The sequence below is a fragment of the Talpa occidentalis genome, unplaced genomic scaffold, assembly GCF_014898055.3.
Source record: "Talpa occidentalis isolate TD23 unplaced genomic scaffold, MPIMG_talOcc4v2.1 talOcc4.2, whole genome shotgun sequence".
Classification (NCBI taxonomy): domain Eukaryota; kingdom Metazoa; phylum Chordata; class Mammalia; order Eulipotyphla; family Talpidae; genus Talpa; species Talpa occidentalis.
The window spans coordinates 72846346-72857691 of NW_023602073.1; the positions used below are offsets into that span (position 1 = coordinate 72846346).

The window sequence follows — 11346 nt, forward strand, 5'->3', positions numbered from 1 at the left end:
CTACTGCTGGGCATACATTCTTCCCAATAAAGTATTTCTTTAAAAAGGGGCCTTGTGGGCAGGGAGGAGGTGCATTAGTTTTTGAAATTCTGTGGTGACACAGATGGCCTTTTCTGAAATGATAAGTCTATTAATGGAAATCATCCATTTATAAATAGTAGATGTTTTTGTGTGTGATATTGAGCACAGAGGTTTACATTATGAGTCAGAAGATACAAGTTCTGCTTCCAGTGTGAGCTGGAACTCTGTGGTAAATTGTTTTATTATTCAGATTTTTCAGGCCTTGGTTTCTGTCTCCATCCCTGCACCAAGAATAATTTGAGGGCAGGGAATGTTCTGGTTGTCTTATCTTTAGCATCTAGGTCAAAGGCCGGAAATATTTGAGGGTAGAAAGGAGGAGAAGAAAGAAGGGATTTACCATGTAACGCCAGACATAGTTTAGTGATATGAATTAAAACAATTTGCAGGATTTGTTGAAAGGCATGAGATGGATTTAAGTGGCAAGGTTTTGAGGAGGAAATGGCTTCCGTAGCCAAGGCCTCTTTTGCATACGTAAAGGACATGGAAAATGGAACCAAGGAGTACAAATGATCAAGTGTCTTAGCTAACTTCCATTTCCTCTTGTTCTCCCAAAACAACGGATACCATAGAATGCCAAAGCTGGGGAGCAAGAGGATGCTGTCAGCCACAGCTCTAGCCGGCTGCTTCCTTTTCTGCTACCTTTGTACATAGCAACGGCATGGGGCCGAGGGGTCAGAGAGCCCCTAGCAAAATGCGGAACTTTGACTTCATTCTGGGCCACCAAATTCACCTATATATGGTTTGGAGAGTCCTAAACTCTTCTGACCTTTGCAGAGCTAACTCTTTGTGCTAGCATTTTAAACTGGGAACATCGATGCAAAGGACAAAGGAGTCAAGCTAATAAGCTCTCCAATTCTGCTTCTTGCAGACAGCTTCAGTTTTGAAGGAGAAGGCATTATTTTTAGAATCCCTTCTTGCTTTCATCTGTGCCCTGAATGATTAACTCCTAGTGTGCCCCTTACCTTGAACACATTTCCTCTCCAGTTGCTCTTGGGGAAGCAGGTACACTTTCAACACAGAGACCAGATTGGAAAAAAAAAAAAAATAACATTTCATTCTGCTTCCTGCCATACCAGCTCACCTCTCCATCTTCTGCCTCTACCCTTCACCCCTCTCCTGTTAAAATCATTTCTATTCAATTTCCAGGACAGTATTTTATTTGTGAGGTGGCAACCTTGTGAGATTAACCTTAAATGTTTATTTTTTTTTAAGATTTATTTTTATTTATTTATGCATATAAGAACTGGGGTGCAGACCAGAGGTGCAGGGGCGGGTGAGAGGATTCACCAGAGACAGAGTAGGGAGCAGAACAGGTAGATCTACTGAAAGACACTGCAGAGGGGAGCAGTGGGCGAGACAGGAGAGGTCTGCTGTGCCAGATGGGTCACCTCCCTGGCCGGGAATCGAACTCATGCTTCAGAGGCTGGTGATAGTGTGGTGATGCTGAGACTTTAACCCCTGTGCCACCAGGGAGGCCCTAAAGCCATAAATATTTAAAGTTCACTTTAATGCATGGTGTCTGTTGCCTCTATTGATTTTCAAACAGATGATAGCATTGTGTAATTTTTGTCATTAAATTACAGAGGCTGAAGTAAAGGGAGAAGGGAAGCCAGCGGCTCAGCATCATAGGAGTTTATTTAAAATTTCCATGGTCTTACATAGAATAGGCGGATGGAGTCGCTGTTGACTTAGAAACCTACACAATTAGAAATGAATGAATCTTCATCCCCTGGTTTTTCTGCTAAATTATCCTTTACTAACCTTAATAAGAAATCACAAAGAGAAAATTATAATTTCCCTTCATGGATTTCAAAATCTGTACGCATCTTTCAGATAAATTTTCATAAGAGAAAAAGTGCCCACAGGTAGTTATATTTGGAGAACATTGTGCCTAAAACAGCATGTTTTATATGAGAAGCAATTCCTAATATTTTCTTATCTGATTAAACGTTTTTTTTTAAAGCTGTAACAATGGGGCCTCCCTGGTGGTGCAAGGAGTTAATCACAGCACTGTGAGGCTACCCGCAGCCAGGAAGGTGACCCACATGGCACAGCAGACCTCTCCTGTCTCACCCGCTGCTCCCCTCAGCAGTGTCTTTCAGTAGATCTGCCTGTTCTGTTCCCCACTCTGTCTCTGGTGAATCCTCTCACCGCCCCACCTCTGGCCTGTACCCCAGCTCTTGTATGCATAAATAAACAAATCTTTAAAAAATAATAAAGATGTAACAATAGTGACGAACAGGGAGCTAAAAAAATTGTTAGAATTTAAAAGTTCTTATATGCATAAACAAATATTTTTTTTAAAAAAGTGATATCCTAAGTGAACTTGAAGTTGAAATGAAAAATGACTTTTGGACAACTCTGCCAAAATGGGGTGATGTGTTTTAAGGTTGTCTAGTTATGGAGGCTTTTAAGACATAAGGAGTAAATCTTTAAATAAATATAATTTATCCTTTATTTCTTTAAACCTGGTCTTACTAAAATCTAAATCTGACAGGAAACCTTATTAACTTCGGCTAAGTTCCAAGTAGTGGAGCCACAAAAGGAATCTCTCAGTTTCTTTGGCATGTTTCACACAAATGAAAACTGGCATCTAAGAACTAAAGAACATGGTGTTAAACTCTGAAATACTAATGACTTTAGACAAGACACACAGATGGTTGTGGAGGTGGAGATAAAAGGAAATGTTTCTCTCCCATGAACACATTGTCCCCAAAAAGGTGCCTTGTGTACAATTTTTAGGGTCATGTGATGACACGAGAGGATTAAGGCTATGATTCAACAAAGTTTGAGGAAGCCAACTTAAATACTGAAATGAAATCTCAGTGTGTGGTCTTGAAACATAGAGAAGGTCTTTGAGGCTTGGCATCTCTTTTGTTTGATCTCTCCCCCTCTGAACATCTCTGCTCATATGTTAAAGAAGGAAATCTTCATTGAGAATTGGTTTATCTTAATATGAATGAAGAGAAGGTTACAATAGTGTGTGACAGAATGTATTGGTTCTTTCGATCTTAAGTACCCTGTATTGTCCTTTACTAAGCTTGAGGGGTGGCCAAACAAGATTAAACACACAGGTACACACAAAACCACAAACATCCACCTCCCTACTCCTCCAGTAAACTCCAAATAAATCTGATCTGCTTGAAATTCTTTCACTAGCTCTACTACTGTCAGCCTTTAGTCTGGTCTCTTGGCAAGGCGAGTGAGCCCCTCCTGAGCTGGTCCCTGTACCCTCTGCTCCCATCCATGTCCTCACCTCCTGCTTCCCTCTTGACACCTCCATCAGATTGACTTTGAGGCTCTTGAACTTGCCATTTTCTACCCCCACCCCTATATCCAGGACTTTTTTCTTATTTTTTTCCTGTTCCTCTTCCCTCTGTTCCTGCTAACTCTGACTTATCCTTCCACATTTAGCTCAGATGTCATCTCCTCCTGAGAACCTTCCCGAACTATCCTCTTGCTCAAATCAGGACTGGTACCTCACATGCTGCCCATGCCTCTACCCCAGTATTGCACCAAATGGAAACCTGGTCACAGTTTCCTTTATTCCAGCACAAACCTGTCCTATAATAAATATCCCACATACATTTGATGAATAAATTATTTAATCAGTTTGTTTCCTGCGCACATTAGCTTACTTGTATGCTTAAGTAAGGCAAATGTGAAGGCAAATAAATTTTAATTTTTTTAAAGATTTATTTATTTATGCATACAAGAGCTGGGGTATAGGTCTGAGGTATAGGGAGGGGGTAAGAGGATTCACCAGAGACAGAGTGGGTACAAAACAGGCAGATTGACTGAAATACACTGCTGAGGGGCACAGTGGGTGGGACAGGAGAGATCTGCTGCTCCATGTGGGTAGCTCCCTGGCCGGGGATTGAACTTGTGCTGCAGTGGCTGTAGAGAGCATCATAGATTGCATCTTAATCCCTTGCGCCACCAGGGAGGCCCCAAATAAATTTTAAATAGTTTGCTTGATTAAGAATTTTTTTTGGTAGTGATTTTGTTATAGAACAGGGAGAGGGGCAGCCCAAACCCCGCAAACCTGCCTGTTCTAAATGGGTTCTGCCATCCGCCGCATCAACACAAAACATATGAGACTTTAATGGGAAGGAACTTTAATAAAACTAGGAAACAATACAGGTAAGGCAAAGAGTCTAGTTTCTAAATGAAGCACCCAAAGTTACCCGACCCCTCGTGGGTCAAAGTCCATCCATATGGGATCAGCCCAGAACAAGGCCCTAAAGCCTGCCACAAGTCTAAAGCACCTTCCAGTGGGGACCCACAGAAAAGGGTCAGAAACAGCCAGACAAGCCCGGAAGGAAAAGATCAAAATCAGCATCAAGATAAAAGCTGCCATGGTCACCTCCCCATGGGTCTCACCCACATCTGTGTCACCCAGTCTATTATAGAGCAACCCCGATATTAAACGGGTTCCTGGCTGTGGGTCCTCACCCGCACGCTTTAAAGGGACTTATGAATACTCTACTACAGACACACAAAAAGGTTGATAAAAAGTTTATTTACAAGAGAAAAGGAAATAAGGAAAATGTACAACTCAGGGAGAAAATAGGGAAATAAAGTCTTTAATGCGTCCTACCCGATCCGACGACCCAAAGTCACTCTCAGAGCTGGCCTGACGCTGCGAGCTGGCGGAGAGCCAAAATGGGGTTCCCCAAAGCCCACGTGTCTGCCTTTTATATCCACCTGGCTGCTTAACCCCACCCTCAGGTCCCAGCCACCTTCCCTTTGGTGGTGATGGGATTTGGAGTTCCCAGTGTCTTTGGCTTTGACCTGGGGTGGGGGTGGAGTCCACAAAGTCTATATGAAATTTGCCTTGGGACATGCTTTTCCCCCTAACAAGTCCACGACCAAAAGACAAGCGCAGTTTCTTCACGTGTCTCTAGGCTCCATGCGCCTCCTCCAGGTCTCCTGGCTCCATCCTGCTTCCTTCCTTCCTCAGTCTCTTCTGCAGCTTCTTCTCTCCCTGCTCAGCTCCACCCTCCCTTGGGTGGGGCAGGGAACCTCCCCCTTTCCTGGGGACCAACCTGTTACAATTTGGCAATCTGAAAATGAAGTTGCGGGGAGGAGTAGTAATCGTTAATAATAATGAAGACTACATTTATTATGGAAATATGCTAAATATTCTTTTTTTTTATTCCAAGTGTTAACAACTGCAACTCTGAAATTTATCATTTTCCCTCTACCCTAGCACACCTCCCTCTGCACACACACATCTGACCCATCTTGACAGATTTTATTTTAGAGTCCCTTAAGATAATATCACCACATTTCCAAAGTCATAAAGGATCTTGTAAAGGAAAGCTATAGGAAATGATATGAGAGACCTACTTTTTAAACAAACCAAGGAACCAAGAGCATAAATCATCTAAGCAGACAAACTGCTGCAATATTCCTCCCTACATCATTAAGCCCAAGGCACCCAGTCATGTGAATCTGTGTCGAGTACAAAGTCAGTTCTGCAAGTCACCTGGCAGAAGAGTTATTTCGGAAAGATCAGCTCAGGAGGCTTATTTATACTCTTTGTACGAATGAATGTAATGAACTCTTAAACCAGAGAGTTAAAGTCCCTAATCTTTGCTGTCACTTGGAAAAGAATTACTCTTAATTATTTTCTGTAATTTATTGGAGAACAAGAGATTAAAAATATTGTTAGCTGGACTTTAGGTCTGTTTTGGTAAATGGTAGATAAAACATTTTAAGGGTGGATCTTGAGCTTAAAAGTCAAACAAGACAACATTAAAAATAAATGTCTCCATAGCTTGTAGTTTGAAATGCATATAAAACACTGTTAGAACGTTTTGCTTAAAACAATTCTGAGTTTTCAGAAAAATGAGGTTGTAGATCTGCCATAGAATCTGGCATAGACTCTCTTCCCACAAGTTGGGATGAGAAATAGCATCTGAAGCAAGAGACCTAAGAGTTTCAGTTCCAGCGTTACCTCTGTGACCCTGGACAAGTAATTTCAAAATGAACTTGGTTTTCCACAGCTACCAAATCAAAGGAATTGGGCTGTTATTTCCTTTTCAACCCTGACATCTGTGTTTATATTCCATATCTTAATAAAGGAGACAACACTTACTACCACTTAAACAAACAGCCCTCCTTATCCCCCCAGGCTTTCTGCCCTGGGGTGGGGGGTGGGTGCGTGAAGATGAATTCCTGTCACACCTACCAGCTGCCCAGTGGATTCACAGGCTGTTCTAATTGGGAGGTTTTGGGGGCTCTTGGCCATGCAGCCCCCAACCCCATCTAACAAAGTAGGACAGGGCCTCCCCGGTGGCGCAGCGGGTTGAGCACAGTGCTGTGAAGCTGTCCGCAGCCTCTGCAGCACGGCTCGATTCCTGCCAGGGAGATTCCCACAGGGTGGGCAGACCTTTCCTGCCTCGCCTACTGCTCCCCTCAGCAGTGCTTTCGGTCTGTCTGCCTGTTCTGCTCCCCACTCTGTCTCTCATGAATCTTCTATTATATAAATAAAAAAATAAATAAAATAAAACATCTATTTTTTTGTATTGTATAAATAAAAAATTGTATAAATAAAAAAATAAATCTATTAAAAAAAAGACAAAGTAGGACAGCAGTAGAGGTACCAGCAGTTGCCCGAGCCATCCTCAGGAGGGAGGGTGGGCTGAGTGAACAGAGCTTATAGGGAGCCCCTCATTCAGGTTATTTGTTTTGAGAGTAGAGCCCAGGACCCTTCAGCTGACCTCAGTGCACCTGCCCTGGCCTCTTTCTTCTGCTTTTCTCCACACCTTCTCTGGGTCTTTCCTTCCCTTCTCACTAGCACAGCCAACTCTTTTTTGGCTTATCTACAAGACAATGCACCTAAGTCATTCACCATCATTCCAATGTGCATTTAACTCTATTGTTGCCAGGCGCTTGATTTTGTTCAAGGGAACCCAGGGTCCCCTGTGGCTAAGTCATAGGGCTCCCCAGCCTCAAGTCCAGGGGGAGAACCCTGATTGGCATATGCCAGTTGCTGTTCCTGCTCTCCTGTTCCCCTCACTAGTGGCCAGATTTAGGAGTGGGCATACACTGCAGTTCCGGTCCATGGGTGGAAGTCAGTTGAGGCACTCCTGGGAAAGCACATATCATGTCTGCATGCAATGCCTGGAATGCACTGGGAATATTTTAAAGTGAAACATGAACTGATAGTCTGAGTGAAGCCTGGCTGAGTAAAGAAATGGAGAGGATCGTGTGATTCTATGGTGATATAACTGAGCTGCTTAATTCCTCAAGCCTGGATCCTCCTTTATTCCTCTCGAATTTTCTTTTTTTTTTTTTTTTTTTTTTTTTTTTTTTTTGTTTATACATGCACTGGGTATAGTCAGAAGCGTGGGAGGGTGAGAGAATTCACCAGAGCCAGAGCGGGGAGCAGAGCAGGCAGAAGGACCGAAGACACTGCTGAGGGGAGCAGCGGGCGGCAGGAGAGGTCTGCGCGCCATGTGGGACCCTCCTCTGGTGGCCGGGGAGCAGCCGGGGATCGAACCAGCGCTGCAGAGGCTGCGGGCAGGTTCGCAACCCAGCGCTCAACCTCTGCGCCACCGGGGAGGCCCCCTCTCGAATTTTCAAGTGAGCTAATGATTTTTTTATTGCTTGAATCGGAAGCCAAAAGCATCTTAATATTGATGATATTAGCATACTGGCAGCGAGGAAAACCCCTGGACTTCAGAATCACATTGACATTGTTTCAAATCTCATTTCCTCCATTTATAACTTGTTACTGAGGAACAGATTACTTCAAAATTTAGTGACTTAAAGCAATGAGCAGGTCTTGTCTCTCAGTTTCTGTTGGTTGCAAAATTGGGAGTGGCTTGATGGGCAGTCCTGGCTTAGCTTCTCTCAGGATACTGTGAGCAGGTGGGAGCTGGAGCTGCAGGCGTCTGAGGGCTGCACCAGGACTGGTGTTTCTGCTCCCAAGATGGCTCACCCACTTTGCCAGTGGGAGGCCTCCGTGCTGCTTCTCCACAGGCTGCTCAAGGGGTCTCTGTGTTCATATATAGATTTTATTATTTAGGTACCGCAGGGTTGAGGAGAGGACTGCCAGTGAAAGATAATTTGTTATAACCACACCTTCCAGAAGAAGGGGCACTTTCCCTGCACTAGGATTGTTATAGGACAGGGAAAGGGTCAGCCCAAGCCCCGCAAACCTGCCTATTCTAAATGGGTTCTGCCATCCGCCGCATCAACACAAAACATATGAGACTTTAATGGGAAGGAACTTTAATAAAACTAGGAAACAATACAGGTAAGGCAAAGAGTCTATTTTTTAAATGAAGCACCCAAAGTTACCCGTCCCCTCGTGGGTAAAAGTCCATCCAAATGGGATTGGCCCAAAGCAAGGCCCCAAAGCCTGCTACAAGTCTAAAGCACCTTCCAGTGGGGACCCACAGAAAAGGGTCACAAACAACTGGACAAGCCCGGAAGGAAAAGAACAAAATCAACATCAAAATAAAAGCTGCCATTTTCACCTCCCCACGGGTCTCACCCACATCTGTGTCACCTAGTCCACGACCCAAAGACAAGCGCAGTTTCTTCACGTGTCTCTAGGCTCCATGTGCCTCCTCCAGGTCTCCTGGCTCCATGCTGCTTCCTTCCTCAGTCTCTTCTGCAGCTTCTCCTCTTCCTGCTCAGCTCCACCCTCCCTTGGGTGGGACAGGGAACCTGGAACCTCCCCCTTTCCTGGGGACCACCCTGTTACAGGATCAGTCAGGAGGCAGAGGGAGCAAAGGGCAAATGTGAGCTCCGGCCTCTATTGTTTTCAGAGGAACAAGTGGATGAGGCAGGGCACACAGGCTTAGGATTGGTTAGCTTGAATTATTTCAGCAAGCTGGGGGTGGGGGCATAGTAGCTCTTTTCTTGTTGTCTGGTACCTTACCATTGGGGTGTTTAGGTCAGATGGATTAAATGGCCCAGAATGTGAGAGCCCAATAATGGAGGTGGTTGAGGATATTGGGCTTTGGATTGGTTGGTTTGCATTTGAAAGGTGTGTCTGCAGACAAGTGATTTATCTCTACCATTTGGCTGACCCTGCCAGGTGGCAGTCCCTCCAGGGTTAGCAAGAACCCTAATTTAAAAGCATCAAAATAGAAAAATAAAAGAAATGCGTGGTGGCTGGCTTTGCCAGAGCTAGCAATCCAAGAAAGCAAGGCAAAAGGTACGATGTTCCTTATGATCTAGATTCAGAGGTCACATGCCATCACCTCTGCTCTAGCCTGCACAGAGCATCCCTGAATCAGTGATGGGGAGAACTCCCTATGGTGGGAACATTTAAGAGGTGAGGATCATTGGGCACCATCTTGGAAGCTGGAAACCACACGTTTAATGAGTTCTTGACCTGAAACTCATGGTAAATTGGCAAAAATATTGTGTTAGTCTGACTTCTAGGTTTAAAGCAACAAAATGACTCTGCCTTATTAGGACAGAAGAGGAATCGATGGGATGAATTTTGGCCGATTCATACAATAGAGGAAAGCTTAATGAACCTGGTAAAAAGGTCATGCAGAAACCATGGCTGGCCAGGAAGCAAGAGTAAGGCCTCAGGGTTGGAGTGCTTGAGAAGCTGATGGTGACACCACCTCCCCCGGGCACTGGATGTTGTTGCTCCAGGTAAATTCTCAGCATCACTGTTGCTTCAATAAGAAACTCTCGATGGCCTCTGTGCCCTGAAGGTTCCACAGCACAAGGAGCATGGGGATGGGATGGTCCAGCTCTTCCTGCTTCCAAAAGTTCAGGTGACACATACCAGCCTCCTCACTCTCATGAGGATGTAAGCCTTCAGGAACTTGGGAATGATTAGTAATTGTTGGTTGTTCAAGAGAAGGAAGAAAAATGTGAAGAAACAAAGACTGAGCACTTGTACCCACTGAACTCCAGCTGCACTTGGCTGCACTTGACTCCCACATAGAACTTGGGAGTATCAAATCTGTTCTCCCTTCCCCTTCCTGGTTACAAAATCACTTGAAATATATGTTAGAGGAGCCTTGCTAGGTGAGAATTTTTTGATTTTTTTTTTAAAGATTTATTTATTTATACAAGAGCTGGGGTACAGGCCAGAGGCCAGATGTGCGGGAGGGTGAGAGGATTCACCAGAGACAGAGCGGGGAACAGAACAGGCAGACGGACTGAAATACACTGCTGAGGGGAGCACTGGATGAGACAGGAGAGGTCTGCTGCGCTATTTGGGTGTCTCCCTGGCCAGCTGGGAATCGAACCTGCACTGCAGAGGCTATGTTACCAATAAGACCGATCCTCCTCCCTGAACTCCCACATATTCACTGGGAATCTCAATACTCTTTGGTTTAGAAGTTTGATGTGGAGGCAGTCTTCTCAAAATATGGCAAAACGGTGGGTTGCTCAGCTCATAGGGCTTTATCTTCATTCAATATGTTAGTGACAGACATGCCTGTGCTGCTGCGGCAGGAGAGGATGCTGGAATGATTACTAGCCAGGTTTTAGATATCCATCTGCCTGTAGAGGCAACAGTGAAGCGAGGAAAAGCAGCTGTGCCACGATCCGCGGTAGAAATGTATGACAGGGCGTGAAGTTATCCTGCACGTGTTCTCCACCTGTTCCTGGGGCTGAAGTGCTCTCGAAGCTCCAGCATGTACCGGGAACACATCACGAAGGGGCAAAAGTGGCTTTAGTTCTAAGAGTGGACAGCGAGGCTCTTTTAAGTTGAAAGATGTTGACTCAGACCATTAAGAAGTTATCCAGATACTTCTACTGGAAAGCCTGGAAAGAACTGAAAAGGATCAGAACAAACAGTGCGATGAGGAATGATAAGTCAGAAGAAGAGCAGCAGCCCCCTGAAGAAAGAGTGTGAGGGGGTGCTGATGACTCTCCTGAGGAGGGGACCCACTGAATGGTGATGATGATGGGGGGGGGGGGCATGACCAGCCGGAGTTGATCAAGGATGATGAGGAAGGAGAGGCTGACTCTTAGGCCCATGGGGTTTAGAAATCTTGTCCCATTATTTCTTTACCTAGGTCCTTGTCTAAAATCAAAATCTTCACCAGATCCTCTTCGCTGGCATCTTCGGCACATGCGCACTGCTCTCCCTGTCCCTCCCTTGTTCATTAAGTCCTGTTGCCGTGCACCTTGTCCCATTTTCACTCCCTTTGACACTCCTAATATTTATGTGGTCTCACCCCATAATTTTTTATTTTAACAATAAAAGGGATGTATGATTTTTGTTTGCTTTTTAAAAAGCAGTCACCTCGTGATTGAACTCGAGTGTCAAAC

General features: G+C 44.7%; 1 pseudogene; it reads left to right on the plus strand.

Moving 5' to 3' along the window:
• Window positions 1-9612: 9612 nt before the first annotated feature.
• On the plus strand, window positions 9613-11046 carry LOC119251442 (heterogeneous nuclear ribonucleoproteins C1/C2-like; annotated as a pseudogene).
• The last annotated feature ends 300 nt before the right edge of the window (window positions 11047-11346 follow it).